Source organism: Antechinus flavipes, chromosome 4 (genome assembly GCF_016432865.1).
Source record: "Antechinus flavipes isolate AdamAnt ecotype Samford, QLD, Australia chromosome 4, AdamAnt_v2, whole genome shotgun sequence".
In the NCBI taxonomy this organism is placed as follows: domain Eukaryota; kingdom Metazoa; phylum Chordata; class Mammalia; order Dasyuromorphia; family Dasyuridae; genus Antechinus; species Antechinus flavipes.
The window spans coordinates 451,156,872-451,180,258 of record NC_067401.1 but is presented as its reverse complement, the minus strand read 5'-3'; positions in this window follow the sequence as shown (position 1 = coordinate 451,180,258).

Genomic DNA, 23,387 nt, shown 5'->3' with positions numbered 1-23,387 from the left:
CTTCCATCTTAGGAAACTCTTGTTTCAATCTTGTGCAATCTTGTGGATTTCTTATGGTGGGAACTGCTGCACCTGCATTAGAGTGTACAGGTTGAATCTTTCAAAAGAAGAGTCTGAAAATATGTCCTCTGACTGCAGAGCGGGTGCTCTTGGGCTCTTTGTGCTAGCCGAAGGACTCCCCTCACTGTCATACCCCTACTCTGCAGAAACCATACCAAGGGTCACTTCCCTAGCCAGGTATATGGATTGGTAGATTAACCTCGTAAGGGCTCTGTCTATGTTCATTCCCTCTGGAAAATGGCCTCAGGGATATGAAAAACAGATTGCCAGCAAATCAGAACAACAAGTTCCAAATAAAATCATGTTAATGGGGGCTGAAAATGCAACTTTATTAGCAACATATTTAGCAAGTCTTCTGCCAACTGCCATCAGTGCTGAACTCCTGATTGCTTTCAATAACAGCAACCCCCCATAATTACTCTAGTACAAGGTCTACAATTAAAATCAGGGAGGACAGGAAGTGTCCCCCAAACCTCACCCCACATCCATGCTCTTTTTGGATGCCTACATGCATATAGACACACGAACATGCATGCATGCATACAATCATATATGCATACACACTAGCTCTCTCCACACATGTTATTCTTTTGCAGCAGGTTGTTTTCTCCCTTGGAATATCATATTTCTCCCCAGAAACAGGACTGAGTAATTGGGTGCCACGGGGCTTAATGTTCAACACTGACTCATTTTGATTAGACCCATATTTTATCACTGGTACTATTAGCATCAAAAGTTTTTTTTTTTTTTTTAAAGCCTTGAGACTCTTGCAGGCTAGGTTTTTGATGCATCAAAATTAGGGAAATCAGTTTCAAACCTCTACTTTCCTCTTCAAGAATCAAGTGATTTGCTGTCTCATCTCTACTGAGGCAATCTAAATCACTGATAACATTCTGTCTGAGGTCTATGAACAGCCCCGGTCTGCTCTCCTTGAAAGGAACGACTGGAGTTCAAGTAGCCCCAGCTAAGCTCAAGATGAGGAAAAACCCGAATCCTTCAGACAGATATTCCAGTCTGATCTGGAAGGAATTCATTAACTCATTGGAGATAATCCTCAGTGTGGATCACTCAGAGATTCAGGATCACCAAAGATACCAAAGATAATGATTTTTTTATTTAATGTAGAAGCTCAATGTTGGACATCGACATCCCATTGCTAAGAATTTTAGAAAGTCTGAGTGAGAAGTGATCTAAGAAGCCATTAAATCTAATCAAATATCAAAGTAAAAATTCTGGATATCATGGAAACTGTCCTGGCTTTAGAATATATGGCCAAATCCAGTCTCCTTATTGCCTGGGTCACTTTGAGCAAATTACTTACCATCCTTCAGTTTGCTTATCTGTAAAATGAAGGGAATGGATTAGAGGGCATCCGAAGTCCCTCCAGCTCCAAATTGTTGGCCCTGGTATCACTGACCAACTACGTTTATGATAGAATGTAAGCTCCCCGAGGATAGGGGCTCTTTATTTTATCCACTGTCCCCAGCAGTCTCTAATACATATTAAGAGCCCTTGGTGATTGATTTAACTAGTCACCCAACTTCTGCTTTGAACTACCTCCAATGGCAACTCATTCCACGTTTGGCAACTTGAAACAGGCTGAACATGCTAATCTCTCTTCTAAGCGATAGCTTTTCTGATGGCTTATCCTGCCTGCCATAAGGATTTCTCCACCATTCCTTCAGCCAGTCCTGAGATGGCCTGCTCTCTAGTTTTCTCAGCATCTTGATGATCTCTCCTCTGAGCAATTTGAGTTAAATTTTTTACTGCTCCTCTTTCCTTTTGATATTAAAAATAATCACACAGATAAACACACACACACACACACACACACAGATCTCATTGTTGAACACCGGGAAGATGGACTTTTTCCATCTGATCTGTCTTAGGAAGATTCTGAAGATCCCCTGGCAGGAAAAGCTCCCAGACCCTGAGATCCTTTCTCTGACTAAATTGCCCAGACTTCCAGCTCTACTGCAGAGAACACAACTCCATTGGGTTGGCCACATTTTTCAGATGTCAAATGTACCCTTGCACAAACATTATATTATGGAGAATTCACACAGGACAAACACTGATAAGGTGGTCCTATGTAACAGAAGGAGACTTTTGGAACTCATTGTGAAACAAGGGAGACAAGGGCACATGACTGCCCAGCATGGCGTGATCATGTCAAAGAAAGTGCTGTGTTCTGTGAGCAAAGCTGAATTGCAGGAGCATAAAGGAAATGTAAAATGAACAAATCTAGAGCCATGACCTTCCTAATGTTCTTCTTCATGAGGCTGTGGGCCATTCCGAGCTTGTAGTGATCGATCAGCCACAGTTGGACACATTGCATCTCAACCCCTACATTTGCTCTTCTAGCACAAAGGGTGAACAACAACAAAAGAGAAACTTCCTTACTTTTTCAGTCAGATTTAAAGGTCCAAAAATCTCTGTCACCATGGGATGGTTTCTGCAGTCACTTGATGAATAGGTGGGAAAACTGAAATTTCTTTCTTTGGGGGGAAACATGCTTTGTTCAAGATCTGTGTTGGATTCTTCACTTTTATTAATCTTTGGTCTAAAGCTCTCTACAGAAAATTACAAGGACTTGTTGTCCTAAAATGCAAATTCAATTTCTTTTTCCCAAATGAAAGAATTGGAGACAATGATTATTGTAAATTGGAATGAATTCAGACAGATGAACTGGTGTCTCGCTACCTTTCCATTCATTCAAAATCACTGTAGTCCACAGGAAGGGGATCTATTCAACTTTATTAAGCTTGTTTGTTTGGGCTCTCTTCCACCAAGGTAGCATTTCTTAAATCATGATTAGGGGCTATAAGTTAAGTCAAGTTGACTAGCATTTATTAAGCACCTATACCTACTGTGTGTTCACTCTTGAGACAGATATAAGCATATTACATAGGAAAGATAACTGACTGTCATTAGGGAATATGGGTTAAAATTCTGCCTTGGTCACCTGTGTGACTTTGGGAAGCTGTCTAGGACTCAGTTTCCTCAGCTCTGGTAAGATGGTTTGGGAAACAGCCAGGGAATACTCATAGTGCACAGAGGACCAAGCCAGAAATCAGAAGACTTGAGTTCAAAGTGGACCTCAGACACTCACTAGCTGTGTGGCTTTGGGCAAGTCACTTATGCTCTACTTGCCTTCATCCACTGAAAAATGGCGCATGGCTCCACTCTGCCCCATGGACTGTATTAATGTGCAATGATTCATGGGATCATGAATAGTCAGATACAACAACAAATATGGTGGGTTAGACTATGTGACTTCTGAGACCCCCTTCCAGCTTTAGATCTCAGTGACATAGCAGAAAGAAGGCTGGCCTAGGGTCAGAAAGGCTGACCCACTTTGCACCCTTCCTAGCCATGGAGGCATTAGAGAGGGATTTAGCTTCTTGGAATTTCTATTTTCTTATCTGTAAAGTGGGGCACATAGCCCTCCGGCAGTTACCTTACATGGTTGTCCAATGAAACGGAAATGACTGCAAGTCCTACACTCCATAAAACCAGACTCTGCTCTCAAGGCATTCAGTCTACCAAGGGAGGCACCATGGAAACACCTGTGAACAAACAGGGTCGAACAAGCACAAGGTGGGATAAATTGGAGGTGACTTGGGAGAGAAGGAATTATTCTGAGGGAAAACCAGGAAAAGCATCTTGCAGAAGATGGGAAGCCACCTGGAACTTGAAGAAAGCCAGGTGATCCATCGACAAAAATGAGGGTGGGGAGTGTTTCAGCTTTTGGGGGATAATATAGAAATGCCCAGAGACAGGAGGCAGAATATCTAGTTTGGGAAGCACAAAGAAGGACAGCGTTACTGAATCCCAGAGTATTTGGGAGAGTATAAAGAGTACCTGGAAAAGGATGGAAAGGTAAGTTAAGGCCAGCTTATGTTTGAATGTTACATGAGAGCTCATATTCGACATCTGAGTTGACAATCTCCATCAGCGAAGATGGAGAACAAGGAGTTCCCTGTAAAGATGAAATCATATATCTGGACTGAAAACAAAATGTGCTCTCAGCTTTTGTCTCCTCCACTGTTTTCCAAGATGAACAGACTGCAATCTCCTAGATCTCAGGTTCCATAGGGCCCTGAGATCAGGGCTTGATCCATTCATTTCAGCCAAAGAATGACCAAACTGATTCGTTTTTGTCTGATGGATAAAATAGCCAGTAATCGACCATTCCCCCCCTTCTTGAGTCACTCTGCCGTGTAGACACAGGATGAGTTTCATCCAATTTGTGTATTTCTAACATGTGAACAATTTCATTTCCTATTCTGATCTTCTCTCTGCATCTGGTTTATTTTGTCAAACACAAAAATAAGGTTTCCCAAGTCTTGTGACAGATCATCCTTTCAAATGAAAGAAAATAGCTTTCCCTGAGGTGACTATTCAAGTCCACACACAAATAAGAACCAAGAAAAATGCCCAATGAGAGGCACAGATTAGAATCTTTCAAGTTCAGGGGCCTCAGCTCAGGTGTTGGCCCTGGTGTTTGCTACCTGATTTTTTAAAATTAGGTACAAAAGGCCACTCTCTGCCTCATTCCTTCCCTAGCCTCAATCATGATTGGGCGTTGCTGCAGTCAAACTAAAATCTGTTAAAAATCTTAGCTTAAAAGGCCCATTGCATTCAGGGCCATCTTAGTCATCTGGATCTCTATCTGGCCACTGGACCAGACAGCTCTGGAGGACAAGGTGAGGCAGGTGCCCTTGTCCAGCCCTCTCTCGCTTAAGTCCAATTCACTTGTGTGTCACAGAATCATCTCCCTGATGTCTTGGTTCTCTTCAAGAATGAAGGAAACAACAGCCTTGGGCTTCAGTTTCCTTCCCTGGTAGACAAAGACAACCTCAATGGATTCTAAGGTCCCTTGCTGCTACAAATTCAGGGGCCTGGGATAGAGTATAGGAAGCACAGAGTTATAAAGGTTCAAGGGTCAGCCTCAGAGTCAGAAAGACCAGCTTCAAATTCTCCTTCTGGCCCATACTGAACACGTTACCATGCGAAGCTCACGTCACCATGCGAAGCTCACGTCACCTCTCAGGGATCCCAGGAAACCCTCTAAGACTCAACATTTAAAATGAGTTGCCAATTTTTATCAATTGATGGATTTTCCACATAGCCAAAAATCAGACCAAAACCAGTTTCCAAATGTTCTCTTCCCATTTTCCCAGGAGACAGTTGGTTGTCCATCTGACAAAGACACTGTCCTAGTATCTCCCCAATATCCAATTAAAAAACTAGATCTCTTGGGGGAAACAGGATGGATCAGTGGCAGGGGCTCTGAATTCAGGAATTCAAAGCCTAAGGACTTCTCTCCAGTCTCTTCCGTAAGAATAAAGGGGCATATTTGATGACCCCTTAAGCTTTCTCCTGGTTTTATATCTATGATCCTACAAGGAGCAGATAGGTTTCTATCAAACAACCCCCACCTCCGGCTTCTGCAAGTTAACATTGATTTAAAGCAATTTTGCGTCGGTAATCATGTGTGGGTCTTTATTAAACACCTGTGGAAGGAGGCACCTGCTCTTCCACATTAGCTGAATCCCAGATAAGACCGAAAAGGAGTGGATTAGAAAATTGGACTGGCTAAGAAGAGAGGAAGGATTTCTACCCTTCCTCTCTCCCCCTCCCCCTCCGCTGTCCAAAGCATCCTGGAGCTAGCTGGCTCTCAGCTTGGCCAAGGGACCAGCAGGCATTTTTCGCCAGGCCAGGTTGAGGCTTTGTAGCCAAAACTCACTGGAGAAGAAAATTAAATTCCTCTTCTTATCAGTTGAAGGGGAAAACTTTGCTGATCCCTGACTCTAGCCAGGAAAGTTAACTAAGTTTTGGAGAAGTGGATAATCTTTTCTAAATGGAGGCTCTGGATCGATGGGGCTGGATTGAAAGGCACTGCCAGAGAGCAGTCTGCAGAATCTGAAATTGCACTGGGGGTTGGGGGCTGGGAAAGGAGAGGGCATCCTACCTGGAAGGCTTTGCTGGAATGACCTCCTCTGCCTCCGGCTGGGCCCGATCCCCCCGGGGAAAAAGCACACATCAGGCAGTGATAGGTTGCCATGAGGCAGAAATTCCCTCCAGGTTATATATTGTCAAGAGAGCCAAGGGCCCTCTGAGGCTAGATTAGCCTCCCAGGAGGCCATAGGATGAAAGTCCAACTATACGGAGAGCCCCCTTCGACCTGCTGAAGACTCTGATCTTTGAGTCTTTCTCCCAAGGCTCTGGAGTCTCATTGACTAGTACTATGTCTAACATGTCACCTTCCTGTTTTAAACACCTGGAGGCTGAGTTCTTTGTTCTGACTGAGCTGGACTGGGCATAACGCAGCACAGCAGCTGGAAGGGCCTCCATTGTTTAGGACTCGGGGTAGTAAAGGGCCCCTCAACTGCCTCCAGCTTAGAGAATTGGGTGGGTCCTTCTCCCAGAGCCCAGGGCTGCTGACCTTCCCTCTCCTCCTCATGGCTCTACCTTGGGGAAGTAGAGTCCCCATTCCAAAGATGAGGGACAGAGCTGGTACCCCTGGAAAGCCTCAAGAGGGTGCCAAGGAGGCCAGAAGACCATTCTGTAGCAACTAGAAGAGAAGACAAAGATTTAGAAATCGGCCTTTCCTCCACTCTCCCCTTTTCCCCTCACCTTTCTCCCCTCCTCTTCTTCCTCCCTTTGTCCTTTCCTTGCTGTCCTCCTCCTCCCTTCCTCCCCCTCATTCCCTGGGAAGAAGACATCAGAATAGCAGAAATGTCACTAGTTTCATCTAAGTTGGCGGTTGGAGAGCAGCAGAGCCAGAACAGAAGGTAGAGAAAGAAGAAGGGGGAAAGATAAAAGGGAAAAGAAACTTTTAAAAAACAGGAGGGAGTGAAGGGGAGGGGCAGAGAAGAGAAGGCAAGGGGAAAAGAGAAGAGGAGAGGGAGAGTCCTGTTTTCATTTTCCTCTGGACAATAGAGAGAAGGAGATGAAAAGAGCATCAAGAGAAGGTAGCCTTTGCCAGGGCTGAGGGGGTGGGGCAGGAGCTGGGGGTGGGTAGCCAGAAAGTTAGGACACCTGCCCCTGTAGCCACCGGCCCCCCACGTCTTCTGCCTGCCCAGGGGCATATGCTGAGTAAGGGAAGGCAGTATGTGGCACAGAGCAGCCATCTTTTTCTAAGATCAATAGTGTTCATTTTGCAAATGAAAGTTCCTGTTTAAAACTCTCTGTCAGACCCCATCTGGGGTCTCTAAGATCTAATTTCACTGAAGGAGCCAGAGGCACTGAGGCTGGCCCAGATTCTGAGAAGACATCAAGGAAGATCTCTGAACCAATGAGAAACAACTTTCCTAATTCGGAAACGCATAACGTCCTATACATCATCATTAGCCTGAGACAAGGAACAGAAGGTGTGGGGGGCAGGGAGGGATGCTTTCTGAAAGGACCAAACAGGTGGCCACTATCATGGGGGCAGCTAGGGAGATCAGAAAAGTTACTGGGAGAAATCCTTTCCATCTCCCCTGAGTCCTGTTAGATGCAGAGGAAAAGAACAGGATTCTTACTTATCTGGCAGCTGGTGATATATATGTAGGAGTCTTTCTAGCCAGAATGGTAGAATTTTAATATCTTTAAAATCTCAGTGGCTGAGAGCTAGGCCCAAAGATGCCAGCTCCAAAAACCAGGCAGATACCCTGAAACAATGGGCCGGCTTCAGTTATCATCTCCTCAGCCAAACCAAACGACTGGGGTTTCTTTGGAGGTGCCCTGGGAAAAATTCAGCTTTGTTCTCACTGGCTCCTCCCTGGAAAGTTAATTGTTTATTCTTGATCTATAATTGACGAGTTCCTTTCTCCATCACAGATACACCATACAATTCATGCAATCTCCTGTTCAGGAAGCCAGACAGAAATAGGTAATAACATCCCAAGAAGAGCTGAAATATTACTCCCCCGAGATCCAGACTGTGCAAATTTCTTTGGCTTACAAAAGAGACATCCATCACACCTCCAAGTCTGTCTTGTAGACTTAGTTTCATAAAAGTTGTATAATAACTCTGGAGGGTGGATGACATGTCGGGGAAAAATACTGGGAAGATGAGCCCTGGGGAGGTGGACTGAGCCATTTTCAGTGGTAGTCACAGGTAGTGGGAGGAAAGATGGAGAAAAGTGTGAGGAGATGGGCTGCCATGAAGAGCTGTCCCTAAAAAGGCACAGTTCACACAGTCTCATCTATAGAATACCAGTCACCTGACTCAGAAGGTTTGTGTTATTGATCAGACCTAGAAATAATGTTATTGATCGAAGAAAATCACGTCACTCGTTTCTTCTGGAATGGCCTCTGCCCTGCTTTCCACCCATTCAAATCTTAACCCATCTCCCTTTGAGACTCATAGGAAACTTCTCTCTTCAATAATTTCTATTGGGGTTTTCCCCTCTTATAATTGTAGGTCTTATTAATGTTTGCCTCTATTGAAATCTACCATGAATTGGAGGTACTTTATAGCACACATATTTATACATACAATATATTCATATGAATATTATATATTTGTATATATGTATACATATGGATGAAGCCTATAGAAATATATTTGGAAAGCTACAGATTTCTCCTTAGGTGAGGAAATCCACCTGCTTGACAACTCAAAGTCTTCTATTTTTGACCTAGACATTGAGAGATCGAGTGATTCATCTTGAGTCACTAGGGTCATATATCATCAATAGGAAGCAGAGAGAGGTCTCTCATTCGAAGATCATGAGAAGGTGATCATTTAAAGACTACAGTGTTCTCCAGTAATGGCATCACAGATCTCACTCAAATTGAAAAAGCTCATCTTCACATTACACTTGTAAGGCAGCTGATACAAAACATTATATTCATTTTCATTCATTATATATTCATTATATACTCAATATATATAATATTCATTATATTACTTAGCCAATGAAGCTGAGGCCCAGAGAGAAGTGATAAACTGAGATCCCAGAATTAGCAAATAGGAGAATCCCAAACTTTCAGAGACTGAGAGAAGGAAGTGATCTAGGTGTCCATCTTATAATGTCCATGTCCCTGCAGGGATCCATCTCCCTGTGATGTACCTGGTCAGAGGCTGTCCAGTCCACCATACAATTCCAGGCCACCTGGTACACTTGAGGATATTTTAACTGTCAGGAAAGTGTCCCCTTGACATCCCCCAGTTTGTCTTTGCATCTACCCCTGTGACTCTGGATTCTTCACTGTGGAGCCAACCAGAACCAGTTCAATCCCTCCTCCACACACTTGAGAGCCCTCATATCTACCTAGAGGGTTGTTGTTTCTTCTCCCCCACCCCGGAGTAAATATCCTCAGTTCCTTGATCATCTAACCTAGATCTCCTGGCTTTGAATACTCGCTTCTGTCTTTGAATACTGGCTTCCATTATGTCAGGATTTGTTTCCTAAAATCTGGGAATTTATTCTTTTGATTCAGCCTACCCATGAGCAGTTAATATATTTTTCCAGTTGCTTTAATCTGACTTTATTTAAGTGAAAAGCATTTTGTAATTAGTTTCATATAGTTCCTGGGTTGTCTTGGAAGATAGACTCCCAAGTATTTTATATTGCCTAGAGTTATTTAAAATAGAATCTCTCTTTTTATCTCCTGCTGCTAGACTTTATTGGCAATACATAGAAATGCTGATGATTCATGTAGGTTTATTTTATATTCTGAAACTTTGCTAAAATTATTATTTATTTCAATAAGTATTTTAGTTGATTCTCTAGTATGCTATCTTATCATTTACAAAGAGTAATGGTTTTGTTTCCTTCTTGTCTAATCTAATTCCTTCAATTACTATTTCTTTTCTTATTGCTCTAACTAGCTTTTCTAATACAATATAATGGTTAATGGTCATCCTTGCTTCACCCCTTCTCTAACATATAATGTTCTCTGGGAGCAGGCTTCTTGGGGGCTTCTTGAGGCAGCCAGTAATCACCACAAGTGCAGCTAGGGATTGAAGTCCAAATCCTTTATTTTCTCCTTCAAAGTCTTGTTTCTTTTCCTGGGACCCAGTTAGCTTTAATAGAGGCCTATCTCTCTCCTTGGTTCTGAGAGCTTAAGCTGCTTTCCCTGGCCTGTGAATCTCCTTGACTGAATCCTGGCTTCTGAATCTCCAGGAGTTTCTAGTGGGCTTGTCCTCTAGTGGGCTTGTCTGTCTGGCCATGACAGCTCCTCCTTAAATGTCCCACACTGAGTATACATCAATCATCACTAGGAAACCATTATTTGTTGTAGGATTAAATCAATGCTAAACTAGATTTAACCACTGTCTCCTCAATTCCACTTAGTACCTTGTTTCAAGTTCTGGCCCATAACATCTCCTCCTAGGATTAAATCAATCATACTGAAACATGCTAAATTAGATAACTATTGTCTCTATCAATTCCAGTGATGTAACATCTTGTAAGAATACTAATACACCCCTGATTTTATTGGGAAAACTTTTAGCTTATCCCCATTAAAGAAAATGCTTGCTGGTAGTTTTAGATAGGTATGAATTATTATATTAAGGAGAATTCTACTTATTTTTATGTTTTCTAGTGTTTTAATAAGAATGAGTATTATATTTTCTGTCTTTCCCTTTCCCCTTTTTCCAGCACATCCCTTTTTTCTCACACCTTAATTTTAGTCATATTTATATCTTCTGTCTATATATACTCCTTCTAACTACCCTAATTCTGAGAAAGCTTTTAAGTGTTAACAAGTATTACAAGTCTCATTTTCCCAGTAGGAATACAAACAGTTTAAGATCATTGAATTCCTTATGATTTCTCTTTCCTTTTTATCTTTTATACTTCTCTTGAGTCTTTTATTTGAGAGTTACATTTTCAATTCAGCACCAGTCTTTTTTTATCAGGATTGTTTGAATGTTCTCTCTATCATTAAATATCCACTTCCCCCACAATGGATAGATTATACTGAGTTTTACTGGATGAATGATTATTGATTGTAATCTTAGCTCCTTTGCCTTCTACAATATCATATTCTAAGCCCTCCACTCCTTTAATCTAGCTGGTAAATCTTGTGTTATGTTGACTGTGGTTCCACACTATTTGAATTGTTTCTTTCTTATTATTGATATTATTTTGGGGATTGGGGGATCTGGAATTTGGCTATAATAGTCCTGGGAGTTTTCATTTTGAGATATCTTTCTGGAGGTAATTGATGGATTCTTTTAATTTTTATTTTGCCTTCTGGTTCTAGGATATCAGGGCAGGTTTCCTTGAAATTTCTTGAAAGCTGATGTCTAAGGTCTTTTTCAATCATGCCTTAAAGTAGCCCAATATTTCTTTAATTATCTTTTCTGAATCTATTTTCCAGATCAAATGTTTTTCCCATGAGATATTTCATGTTGTCTTTACATCTTTCATGCATTTGATTTTGTTTTATTGTTTCTTGATGTTTCATAGAGTGATCAGCTTCTGCTTACCCAATTTTGTTTGTATTTTCTTCAGTGAGTTTTTTTACCTCCTTTTCTATTTGGTCAATTTTACTTTCTTAAAATAACATTCCCCCCCCCAATTACACATAAAAACATTTTTTTAACATTTGCATTTTATTTTTTGAGTTCCATATTTATCTCTCACTCTCTTCTCTTCCCCCTCCCTGAGATAGCAAGCATTTTGATATGATATGAATGTGCAATCACATAAAACATTTCCATATTAGTTGTTTGGTGCAAGAAAACAAAGGAAGGAAAGAAAGAGAAGAAAAGAAAAGAAAGAGAAAAATTTCTGGGTTCTTTGGGTTATCTTTGGATCATTATATTGTTGAAAATAAGTAAATCATTTACAATTCATCATTGTACAATATTGCTGTTACTGTTACAATGTTCTCCTACTTCTGCTCAATTCACTTTGTGTCAGTTCATGTCTTTCTAGGTTTTTTCCCTAAAGTCTTCTTACTTGTCATTTCTTATAGCACAATAATATCCCATTACAATCTTATACACAACTTGTTTAGTCATTCCCTAAGTCAATTCCGCTTTTAAGGAGTTTTCTTTTTCAATAAATTTTGTACATTTTTCCCATTTGACCAATTATGATTTTTAAAGCGTTCTTCTTTCCCAGTGAACTTTTGTGCCTCTTTTTAATCATTTGGCCTATTTTGTTTTGTAAGGTGTCATTTTCTTTAGTAGTTTTTTGAGCCTTCTTTACCAAACTCTTGACTTTTTCATTGGTTTTCTTGCATTGATTTCATTTCTTTTCCTCATTTCCCTCTATCTCTTATTAGATTTTTAAACTTTGTTTTGAACTCTTCCAGGGCCTAGAACTATTTTACATTTTTCTTTGAAGCTTTGAATGCAGCTGCTTTGATTTCATTGTATTCCTCTGAGTTTGTGTGTTTATCTTTCCTATCCCTGTAATAACTTTCTATGATTAGGTTCTTATTCCTGTTTCATTCATTTCTCTAGCCCATTTCTTGACTTTTAAGTTGATATAAAAGTTGAGATCTATTCCTGGGGTAGAGGGTGCACTGTCCCAACCTGCAAGTTTTTAATGGTGCTGTTTTCAGAATTAGTTCTAGAGCTCTTTAAATTTTCAGTTCTTCTGAGATCCTGCTGCTCTGGCCTGTGCTTTGATCTATGAATAGTCACAACGTTTTTCCTTCCCTGGAGCTGGGATAAGAGTGTGTAATCCTGCTCGTGTCCCTGGATTGTAATCTGGAACCTCACATGGGCAATACAAAAGAGTCATTGAAGGAGGAAGCATTACATCAAAATTTTAACTGTTTCTGCTTTCTTGCATTTCCATTTTCCTTTCTGCAGTTTATTCTTCTTCCTAATCAAGGTATTCTTTTCAACACCCTCTCCCCCCTACATAAACACTGGGTTTCCATAACAAAATTGTAAAGTGGCAAGCTTCTTGGAAAGGCACAAGGACAAGAGGGGATGCTAGCTTCTCCTAGTCTAACTTGGATCAGCAGGAAAAGGATGTGTAACTGAGCTGGGATCTCTTAGTCTTCCAGTCTTGCTGGTTTTTGAAAGGGGGGATGGGTCACAGTCCATCTCACTAATTTTTGCCATATAGACCTAAATTAAAACATTAAAATTTCATAGATGTAATACCGCTTATGATTCATGTTATCAAGATATCCCTTTTCTTCTAGATCTTGGAAACCCATCATTTATTTCTCGTTTTCTCCAGCTGCTGCTTTCCCTACCTCCTGCATTAGAATGATATGTATCAGAAAACCCAGCTGCAGGAAGGTAGGGACATATTAAGGACTGATACTCTCCTCAGCATGGATGGGGCCATTCTCTCATCCCTTGGCACACGTAACTCCCATTAGTGATAATGGAAGCTGTGAGCATGCTTCAGTGCAATAATGGACCCCTGCAGAATTGTACCGATGGAGCAGACTGCCCAGAGGTCAGCATTCCCATTTTTTAATGCCTGGATTCTGCTCAGGCTAAGAAATAACTCTTTGCTCATGACTGTTTACCGGTTTTCCCCCAGATTCTCTTCAATAAATTTCAACATGCTTGCAGGACAAAGGCAATGAACTAATTAAGTAGATGGGAATGGCTTCCTCTGTTTGGAAAACATGATAATACTATGTGCCATTTGAGGCTTTATAGTGGATAATGTGCTTTTTTTGTTTGTTTATTTGTTTTGTTTTTTTAGGTTTTGCTTTTGTTCTCTAGTCAACAAGTATGCATTCATCTCCTACTATGTGCTGAGCACTGGGATACAAAGGCAAGGGAGGGAGACAAACAAAGAAAAACACATTGGCCTGAGGCGAGCTTGTGGCCTAATTGTTAGAGGGGTTGTTGTTGTTGGAAAGATGTTCAATTGCCCAGCTAAGGAGCTACAGCTGAGAAATCCCCCCTTTCAATGCAGCATAGTCATTTCTCTGAAGCAGAGTCTTAGAAAGTTGCCCAAGTCCATGGAGAAGTTAAGGAAATCATATGGACAGACAGACTTCAAAGGATCGCAGATGCCGAGTAGAGGGTTGGTATTTTAGCCTAGATGCAGTAGGAATCCCTGAACCAAAGGAGCCAAGAAGCCACTGGCAGGTTCAAGGGATGCTCAGGGTCATCCAGCTAGTGCATGTATGGCAGAGAGTGACATATATGGGAGGTACCCAATATTGCCTAGTCAATATACGTGTGTGTATGTGTGTGTGTGTATGGCAGAGGGTACCCAAGGTCATTTATGTATGGGGTTCCCAAGGTCATCCAGCTAGTGCATGTTTGGCAGAGGGTGACATATATATTGAGGTGCCCAACATTGCCCAGCATACACACACACACACACACACACACACACACACACACACACATCTATTTGGCAGAAAGTACCCAAGGTCACCCAACCAGTGCATGTTTGGGAGAGGGTGCCCAAGGTCATCCAACTATATATGGCAGAGGGTGACATATATGTTGAGGTACCCGATATTCCCCAGCCAGTACATATATGTAGGGGGAGCCCAAGGTCATCCGGCTAGTGCACATGTGGTAGAAGGTGACATGTATGTCAGGGGTGCCCAAGGTCACCCAGTCAGGGCAGAGGATGACATATATGTAGGTGTGCCCAAGGTTGCCCAGCTAGTACAAACATGGCAGAAAGTGCCCAAGGTCACCCAGCCAGCTCATATATGGCAGAGGGTACCCCAAGGTCACCCAGCCAGTATATTTATGCAGGGAGTGACTTGAAGCCACGTCTTCTTGACTCTGCAGCCAATTCTACTTCTGCTGTAGATCATCCCCCCACCTTGTAGAAACTACATTAAGAATTTGCGTGAATTTAATACTCCTCTTCTTGGTTTCATACTCCAAGAGGTATAAATTGATCAAATGAGATAATGGATATAATCCATTGGATTGAATCCAATTAATAAAACGAGAAGAGAGAAGCGAAAGCCTTTGTGCGCTTTGGACTTTTGCCTGAATGCTACTCCGAGTAGAATCGGGAGGGAATGGTGAGATAACAGACTCTCAGCACTGAGCTGGTTGAGGGAGAGCCACGACCTGGATTGGCCGGGATCGGGAATGCTAATGGTTCCGTGATTACATTTGCCAACTATCAGACCCCTGTTGGTAAAAGCCTGTCATGCTGCAGACATCCTCTGTTCTCCTGCAACACCCTAATTTGTGCTAATGATGGAGGGGCCCGGGGAGGATTTCTGCATTCATTAAAGCAGCCCGTCTTGTCAGCCATCAACAAATGAGGGAAAGTGTGACCTGGAAGGGATCTGTTCCTTTGGAGAGGGTGGTTTTATTTTGTCACGTTGTTATTCCACAGTGGAAGATTAATTTGGTACTTGCTCTTCTGCGGAGCTGTACCTAAGGCCGGGTGGCCTTGCCTTTGCGCCAGAGTGCTTCTGACAGCCCTTATACTCTTTCTGCTGCCCGGAAACATAGGAGCCTAATGCAAGTCAGAAGGTTGCAGAGGGCACACGTTGCCTCTGCCCCCACTCCCACCCAGACCCACCTGGGGGAGCTCCCCAAAGACTCCCAGCTCCGTCCCTGCTCCCGCCTCCTCAGCACTTTTAGGGTCACTGGGCAGTGCCTCAGATCGTCCCAGGGATTACATGGCCAATTGGGGCTCCGACTCCTTCATTTGAGTTTATGGGTGGGGAGGCGGGAGAGCTGGTTGTGTTTACATCTGCATCAGATTTGAAAAATGAGACTCGGAGTTGATTTCTATTAAATGCTAATCTGAATAATGTGCGGAGTTACCAGATTACCCAGAATACTCCCAGGATAAAACACTGTAATCAGGCAACCATCCAAAAATGGAGGATTCTCTTCATCTGCGCCGAAGGCTGCTCCCGAGTGCCGGGAATGCGGCACGTTCCCAAATCTCCCATCATCCTTCGTTTTCTTGTCAGTCTACAAATGGCCGGGCTGAGACGTTGGGTCAGAGTGCCTCGGACCGTATCTGATCCCTGCAGAGGCTGGCTTTCCTCTCCCACCATTTGCCTCGTGGCTGTCCCTGATTCACTCCCCCTCCCACATTTCCAGGTGTTGCATCTCCATCCCCTCTCTCTTAGAAGAAGCTCCTACCGGGATTCGGGCTTCCATTTTCTCTCCCCCGAGGTCATTCTTCACCGAGTTGCGAAAGAATCTCCTCAAGCAGAATTCTAACCTGCAACTTGGTTCAAGAAGCATCGGGTGAGACTCAAACTTATGATTTATTCCCATGGCCCAGGCACCGTGCTCAGCCCCGGGACTACAGAGGCAGCCAGCGCCGGCCCTGCCCTCAAGGAGCTTGGGAGCCGTGACGGTCAGTGCGGAGCTAACTCTAAAGGGTTCGGGGTCTGGACGGCGAGTCCCCCGCTGACCGAGCAGACTGGACAAAGCGCCGAGCCTGGAGTCAGGAGTCCCGAGTTCACTGACTAGGGCTTTTCAGAAATTGATATTAACAAGCACCAGAGCAAGACCCAAGCTTTGGACTGATTTAGAGCATTGTGGCAAATCACTTCTGCTGTCTGTGCACCAGTCTCCTCATCTGTAAAATGGGGATAATAATAGCAACCACCTGCCGAGTTGAAAGGATCAAATGATAAAGTGTAAATCAAACACTTTGTTTTGGGGACAGCTGGATAGCACAGTGGGTAGAATGCCTGGGCTGGTGTCAGGAAGACCCATCCTCTGGAGGTGAAATCTGGCCTCAGACACTGATTAACTCTGTGACTCTGGCAAGTAAATCACTTAATCCTATTGCCTCAGTTTCCTCATCTGTAAAAAGAGCTAGAGAATGAAAGAGCAAATCTCTCCAATATTTTTGCCAAGAAAAACCCAAATCAGGTCACAAAGCATTGAACATTTCTGAAAAACAACGGAACAACAACAAAAACCCTTGGTTAACCTTAGAGCGCTGTATGAATTCTAATTGTTAGCCCAAGTGGTCATTAGTAGCATGAAGTTCACTTGGAGGAGATCTCCAAGGGGATGCACCGGGTCATTGCCCTTGATCGTATTCTGGTGGAAGGTCAGGATCTCCAGGCTGCCACAGTCTTTCTCTGCCTGTTTCTTCATCTACAAAATGGGAATAATGATAACTTCCATCATACAGGGTTGTTGTACGGACCAAATGAGACAACCGATAAAACTATAAATCTGATAGTGCTGGAAAGGCCAGCCATTAATATTGCTTGTTTTAGTTCTATTTCTTTCTATATAGATAACTAGTTCTAGCTAAAGGCATATATATATATATGTATATAGATATAGATATAGATATAGATATTTACCATATATTAATAGAATTAATATATCCATCCATGTCTATAATGACAGCTATATCTATATTTAGCTAGAAACTGGGTATCCAAGGGCAAAATAAGAAACAGCCTTTGTCCTCTCTGAGGACTGCAATCGCAAGGTGTGTGATGGGGGAGGGCATTCATACATCTGCACATGTACATAACTGTGTGCTCACATAGATGCATACATGCACAACACATAAACGTGCAACACAACACACATGTACACAAACATACTTATACATACTCACACATATACACATATGCACATATGCACACGTACATATACACTATCAATGTGTGAGAGGTTCTGATAGCACTTTCCCTGGGCAGTCACATTAATAATCTGCTGGTGAGCCAATCTCTGACGGTGTGAAAGGTCAGTCATTGGATTGATGATGATGATGGAGTGGGATGACGTTACCAGCCCCTCCAATGGCCAGTCTTTTTTCTATGGTTTGGGCCCCTGAGATTCTGGGGAGCACTGGATGGCCGGCTCTAGTGGGGAGCATTCGTGTCTCCAGTTAGGTTTATATCGGGTGACCTGTGATGTCTGAACTCTGGGATCCTGTGAGACCACAGCCCACAGAGCTACTTTTTAGTGTTGCATCATCTACCCTCAATAAAATGGCAGCTCCTCGAGAGCAGGACTGTTTGGTTCTTTTTCTCTTCGCATCCCCAGCATCTAGCACTGAATCTGTGACATCATAGGAACCTAATAAACGTTCGTTATAGTACAGTAGTTGATAATCCCTTCAATTTTCCCAACAGTCCCTCCTCTCCCCATTCTCCATTTTTCTCCCATGAGTCTGACTTCTATCCTGTAATTGAATTTTGGGAGGATCTGGCAAGGGTTGACTCAATGGGCTACTACAAGAAGCCATTTGGGTTCCCTTGTATTTTCCCATTTTAGGGTTATATCTGGCCAGGAGTCTGCGTTGGTTTTCATTAGGGATTTAGAGGGCATTCGAAAACCAGGTCGCCCCACCTCCCATGCTCATGTCTCCATCCCAACTTTACAAACCCCATGCGAGCGTCTCCGGTGTGAAGCAAGCCCCCTGTCGCCTGTTGCCGAAGCGGATCGCTGCTGCTTCTGAATTCGGATAAGAAGTGATTTCTGGAGGCATCGGGGAGTGCTTCCTCCTTGAAAGTCCTTAGCATTAAAATGGATTCCCTTTGCAATCTTTTAGAAATTGATTTTACAAGCACCAAAGCAAGGCACAAGCTTTGGACTGATTTGGAGCGTTGTGGCTTATGTTTCTTCCCCTCCGAGTGGGTCCAATAATTTAGTGAATTTAGAGAGGGCAGGAGCAGGAAAGAATTATGGCTGTTCTATTCTTTCCTTCTGATGTTTAGTCAATTTATCTATTCTGATTTCCGTGTATTGTTTAGTGCTGGGATTTCATGGGAAATAGGTGTTCTCCAAGCCACTAAATATTGTTTTTTAATTACCTTACGGTCTCTGAGAAACAAGTAATCCTCATCTTCTTTTTATTGGCACTAAAAATCTCTCCAGCCACCGGCTCTCATAAAAATCCTTCTTTTTAAGGTCTCGCGTCTTCCCGAGGAATGTTGATGTATTCCGTGGCCTGTCACCGAAGAAACCGGAGACGGGCAGCGCAGGCTTTCCAGATCGCTTCCTCATCATAGATCTCAGTGGGAACAAAGTCACCCTAATCAATATTTCCCCGGGAGACATAATCCCGCGATTGATCCTCTAGCATGGGAAGCAGGATTGGGAGGGGGAGTCACGTGCAGCCCCCCCCCCTCCAGAGGAGAGACCCAAGGTCTCTGTGGGGAAGGTTTTGCAGCACACAGAAGAAATCTCTGCTGGCTGCCCACTTGGCAAAGATGGCTTGGGTCATTTCCATATGTCTGCATTATGCGCGTGTAAATCTATACGTGTATGTGTGTGACTGTTTGCATATACGCAGGTATACACTTATCTACATCTACATGTTTTGTGCATTTACATATTTCCCCTCGACATTATTTCGATGAATGATTTGTGAATCGGCGGCGTATTGAATTTATAGTCATGCATAAGTCTACCTCTGATTGTCATCATGAATAAACATGAGTTATCTGGTCGATAAAATCCCACAGGCCTCTAGGTCAATCTCTGCTTTGCACAGATGAAGAAGCTGAGGATCAGAGAGGGCGAGTGACTTGCTGATGATCAACAGCACATAAGCCAGGACTCAGGGAAAGTTCCTCAGTAATTAGTGAATCGCCAAAGTGGGATCTGAACCTGGCCTCCTGGTGAGAACAAGAACATTTTCTCAAGGTCACAAAGCTAATTAGTGACCAAGTCCGTTCCTCCCACTCTGTCCTCTGCCGGGAATGCGCTTTTTGCCCCAGGTAGTGCCCCCCTCCCCCCCCCCCCCGTGGGATAGGATTTAGCCTTTCTCAAACTTTGGGGCCCTTTGTTTTAATTAGACCTGCCATTTTATAGCTATTGGAAACTCCCAGAGTGGAAGCTCCCTCTACCAAGGCAGGTGCTCACCTGGTCTGCAGCCTCCAGCCTAGAGAGTGACCTTAGGCTCTCGGGGCCAGCACATGCCAGGGAAGGACTGGAAGCCAGGGTCTCCGAGGACGAGGCGCTCACTCCACATGGCTGAGCCGCGGGTCCGAGCCACCGCCTGGGCAACCTGCAGACAGCAGGTCCTCGGTGGGGAAAGGAGAGGGGCAGGGAAGGAGGGGAGAAGAGAGGGGAAGAGCAGTTTCAGACTACTCGCAGGCACCCCTGGGGTTGGACGGCTCCGGGCAGTGGCCTTTGGGCCAGCTGGAACACCTCCCCTAATGGGACTCTGTAAGAGGCAGCAAGGAGGGCTCGCCCCTTACTCTTCCCTTGTAAGGGGGCAATTTAGGTTCAGCACCGCTCCACAAAAGGGTTTAAGTTCCTACTCGGTTCCAGGCACTGGGGGAGGGGGGTCTGTGGATGAAGGGGGGAGGAAACAAGCTATCAAAACCAGAACTGGGGTCTGGCCTGTAGGCTGGCCTGGATCCCCAGACCGGAGCTGCCAAGGCTACCCTCCCCATCCGCCGTGGGGGCAGCAGGAGCATCTTGGACGGCTCCCACCGCTTGCTCCAGCCAGGGTTGGAACCCAGCATTCCCTAGGCTCTACCACTCCCGCGGGGCTAAATCTGAGCCCCCCCACCCCAACTCTGTCCCTTCTGCTTTGCCCCCTGAATCCGCATTGTTCTCTCCCATGTAGAACCCTGAGGCTCACGGAGGCTCCTGCACCTCCCTCCTTCCCTGATGCCCATGGCATCTCCAGCTCTGGAACCTTCCCTCCCCACTCAGTCCATCTCAGGCCCAGCACTGGGCCTGCCCATGCTTGCCCTCCCCTTTCCTTGGGCATCATCGCACTCCTTCCATTCAGCACTGAGTGGTGCGCACCAGTGGAAGCAGGCTGGCCAGGACTGACCGCCTGGGCTCCGGGTACTGATCCTAACCCTGCTGTTTGCTGGCCGCTGGCCAGTGGGCGGCTTAATCCCGCTCTCTCCTCCCGCTTCCTGGCCACCATAGAGGAGGCGGGAGGAGGGGAAGGTAGGGGGGCTGATCCCGCCCCTTCTGACTCCAGCCTTCCCGGCATCCAATCCTTCCCAGTGGCCACTTTGGGAATGTCTTTTTGCCGCTGTTTTCCACCTCTCGAGACTCAGCCCACGCAAACTGTGGCCTTCCCCTCCAGGCCTCGGAGAGGAGCTTGGGAGCGCCCCCTGCCCTCCGTGGGACCAGCCGCCCCTTTCGTGCAAGACTGTGAATGTCGAGACTGATTGTCAGCACGGGGATTTAAGTACCAAAATGGGCCTTGAAACCCCGAAGTTCTTGGGCTCTCCTGTTTGTTCTGCCCACCTGACACCCCTAGAAGGGACCTGGAAATCTATCTAACCAGCCCCGCCCGCTGGCCTTCCCTGCTGGGCAAAGGGAAGCACCGCTGAGCGTTTTGACCATTTAGCTGTGGGTTCCCTAAAGCCTTTGGCCATTTTCCCATGCGGGCGATTCTCACTAAACCCTGTCATCGCTCATTCTGCGCCCTAACGTCACGTTCAGAGCCTGGGATCTGCGGAACCGCCAGCTCTGCCCATTGTGTCACATCCGGCTAAGCGAGGATCTGATCCCTGGACCGGCCTAGAGTCTCCATACTCCTCTCAGGGACGGTTTCCCTTTTCCGCCTGGGCCCCACGGAATTTCTCCCGTTCCCCGTGGGATTTCTCCCAATTTCCCGTGGGATTTCTCCCGTTTCTCCGCGGGATTTCTCCCGTCCCCGGTGGAACACTCTCAGGCGTTTTTTGTGTCTTTACAAGACAGATCCCTGCTCTGTGGGCCTACTTACTGTTTCTCCTAGAGCGGTGGGGGTAGAAGCAAGAGGCGGCTGCGGCTGCATCCACGGTCCTCGTGCGGAGGTAACGCCAGGCGGGTAATGGCCTCTTCGGGCTCCGCTTCTCTATTCGGGGCTAGGATTTGGATTTCATGTGCAATGAATAGCATAAAGCCCAGGTCTGGGCATTAATAGAATTCTGCATTTACCTGCGGATCCCCAAGCTTTGGGTGCGGCTCTGGCAGCCGCCAGTCCGCGGCTGAATAAAGGGATGCTTTTCAAAGGGAAAGAAAAAGGTTCTGGCTATCAGAGAGAGAACGCAGACGTGGAGGCAGGCTGGGGAGGACGATTATTAGGCCGGTTTTATATTAGCAAGCTTTGGGATGGACATGTGGCCACATGAACCAGAAGGGACAGACAAGAGGGAGCCCCGACCCTTCCACTTAGATTCAAGGCCACGGGAGCCCAACAAGCACAGGAGCAATGACAGATTGTGTCTGTGCCTGGCCATGCTGTCCATCCGGTGGCCCGCAGTGCATGGCAGTGTGCTGAGGGGCTCCATGTGGTGGAGCTGCCATTCTCAGGGACTGAGAACGAGGTCATTCAGCTGGTACCTGACTGAGTCAGGATTGGAACCTGGGGCCCGGGACTTCTCTGTCAGAGCCGGGTTCCTGCTGCACAAGGCCAGTTGTTGAGGGCACAGTTGCGAAAAGCCTGCAGAGCTGGACAGGGAATCCGGCTCTGGGGAGACAGGGAGACACTTGACTCCTCCTTGTTACTGCAGTGGTTTGGAGACAGAAGTCTTTTCACTGAGGAGCTTGAAGAACCCGGAGGTAAGATATGCTAAGGGTATAAGGCTGGGGTGAGTCAGAAAGCAAACTTCAGGGAAAGCCAGTTCATGGGTCAACAGCTCGAGACTGTTTTTTATTTATTTATTTAGTAAATGGCACTGGATATCCAAAGACAAGTAGAAAGTACCGAGTCTGCCCTCAGGGAGCCTGCAATCCAGTGGGAGAGAGAAAATGGCAGCATGGTGAGGAAGAACAGCCAGAGGGAGAGTGCACGAGGCAGCCAGAAGCATGGAGGCAAGGCAGGGTGAATTTGGAAGACTTGTGCAGTGCAATAAGGACACAGGGAGACCAATGGGCCATGGGGACCCCGGCAAGCTGGCTCCTCCACTGGCTAGGGAGAGGGGGCAGCCTTGGTGCTAGGGATGTGGCTTCCCCTGGAAGGATCAGGTGAAGCCATAAGATGGAAGGGATGGAAGAGAAGGAGCCCTGGGGTCATGGGTTTACAGGTGAAAGGGATTATGGAGGTCACCAAGTCCCAAACCCCTATTTGGCAGATGAGGAAACTGAGGTCAGAAACAGCAGTGACTTGCTTAAAGTCCATAGAGCTAGGGTCTCATTGGGCACATCAGCCTGAGCCCTCACAGCCCCAGCCGTTCTTCCCCAGGAAACTGAGATTCAGACACTTAAGTGACTCCCTGGGGTCACACTCCTGGAGAATCCGGGAGCTGGGATTCGAACCCGGGGCTTCCCTTCCACTTCCCTGCCTCTTTCAAACGAAGCCGCTGACTCCTGCCCTTACTTGCCTCATTTCTAGGATGGTAGGATGGGGATGAGGTTTGAGAACACGCTTGTGTAGCACGCTTTCGTCCTGGGGCTTGCCCAGGTTCCCACGGCCCCCCACCGTCAGCCGCGAACCTGTGTCCGCCGCCATGGGACCTTCCGCGTCTCCCTCTCTGTCTCTCCCCTCACAGGCTGGTTTCCCCAGTGGCCA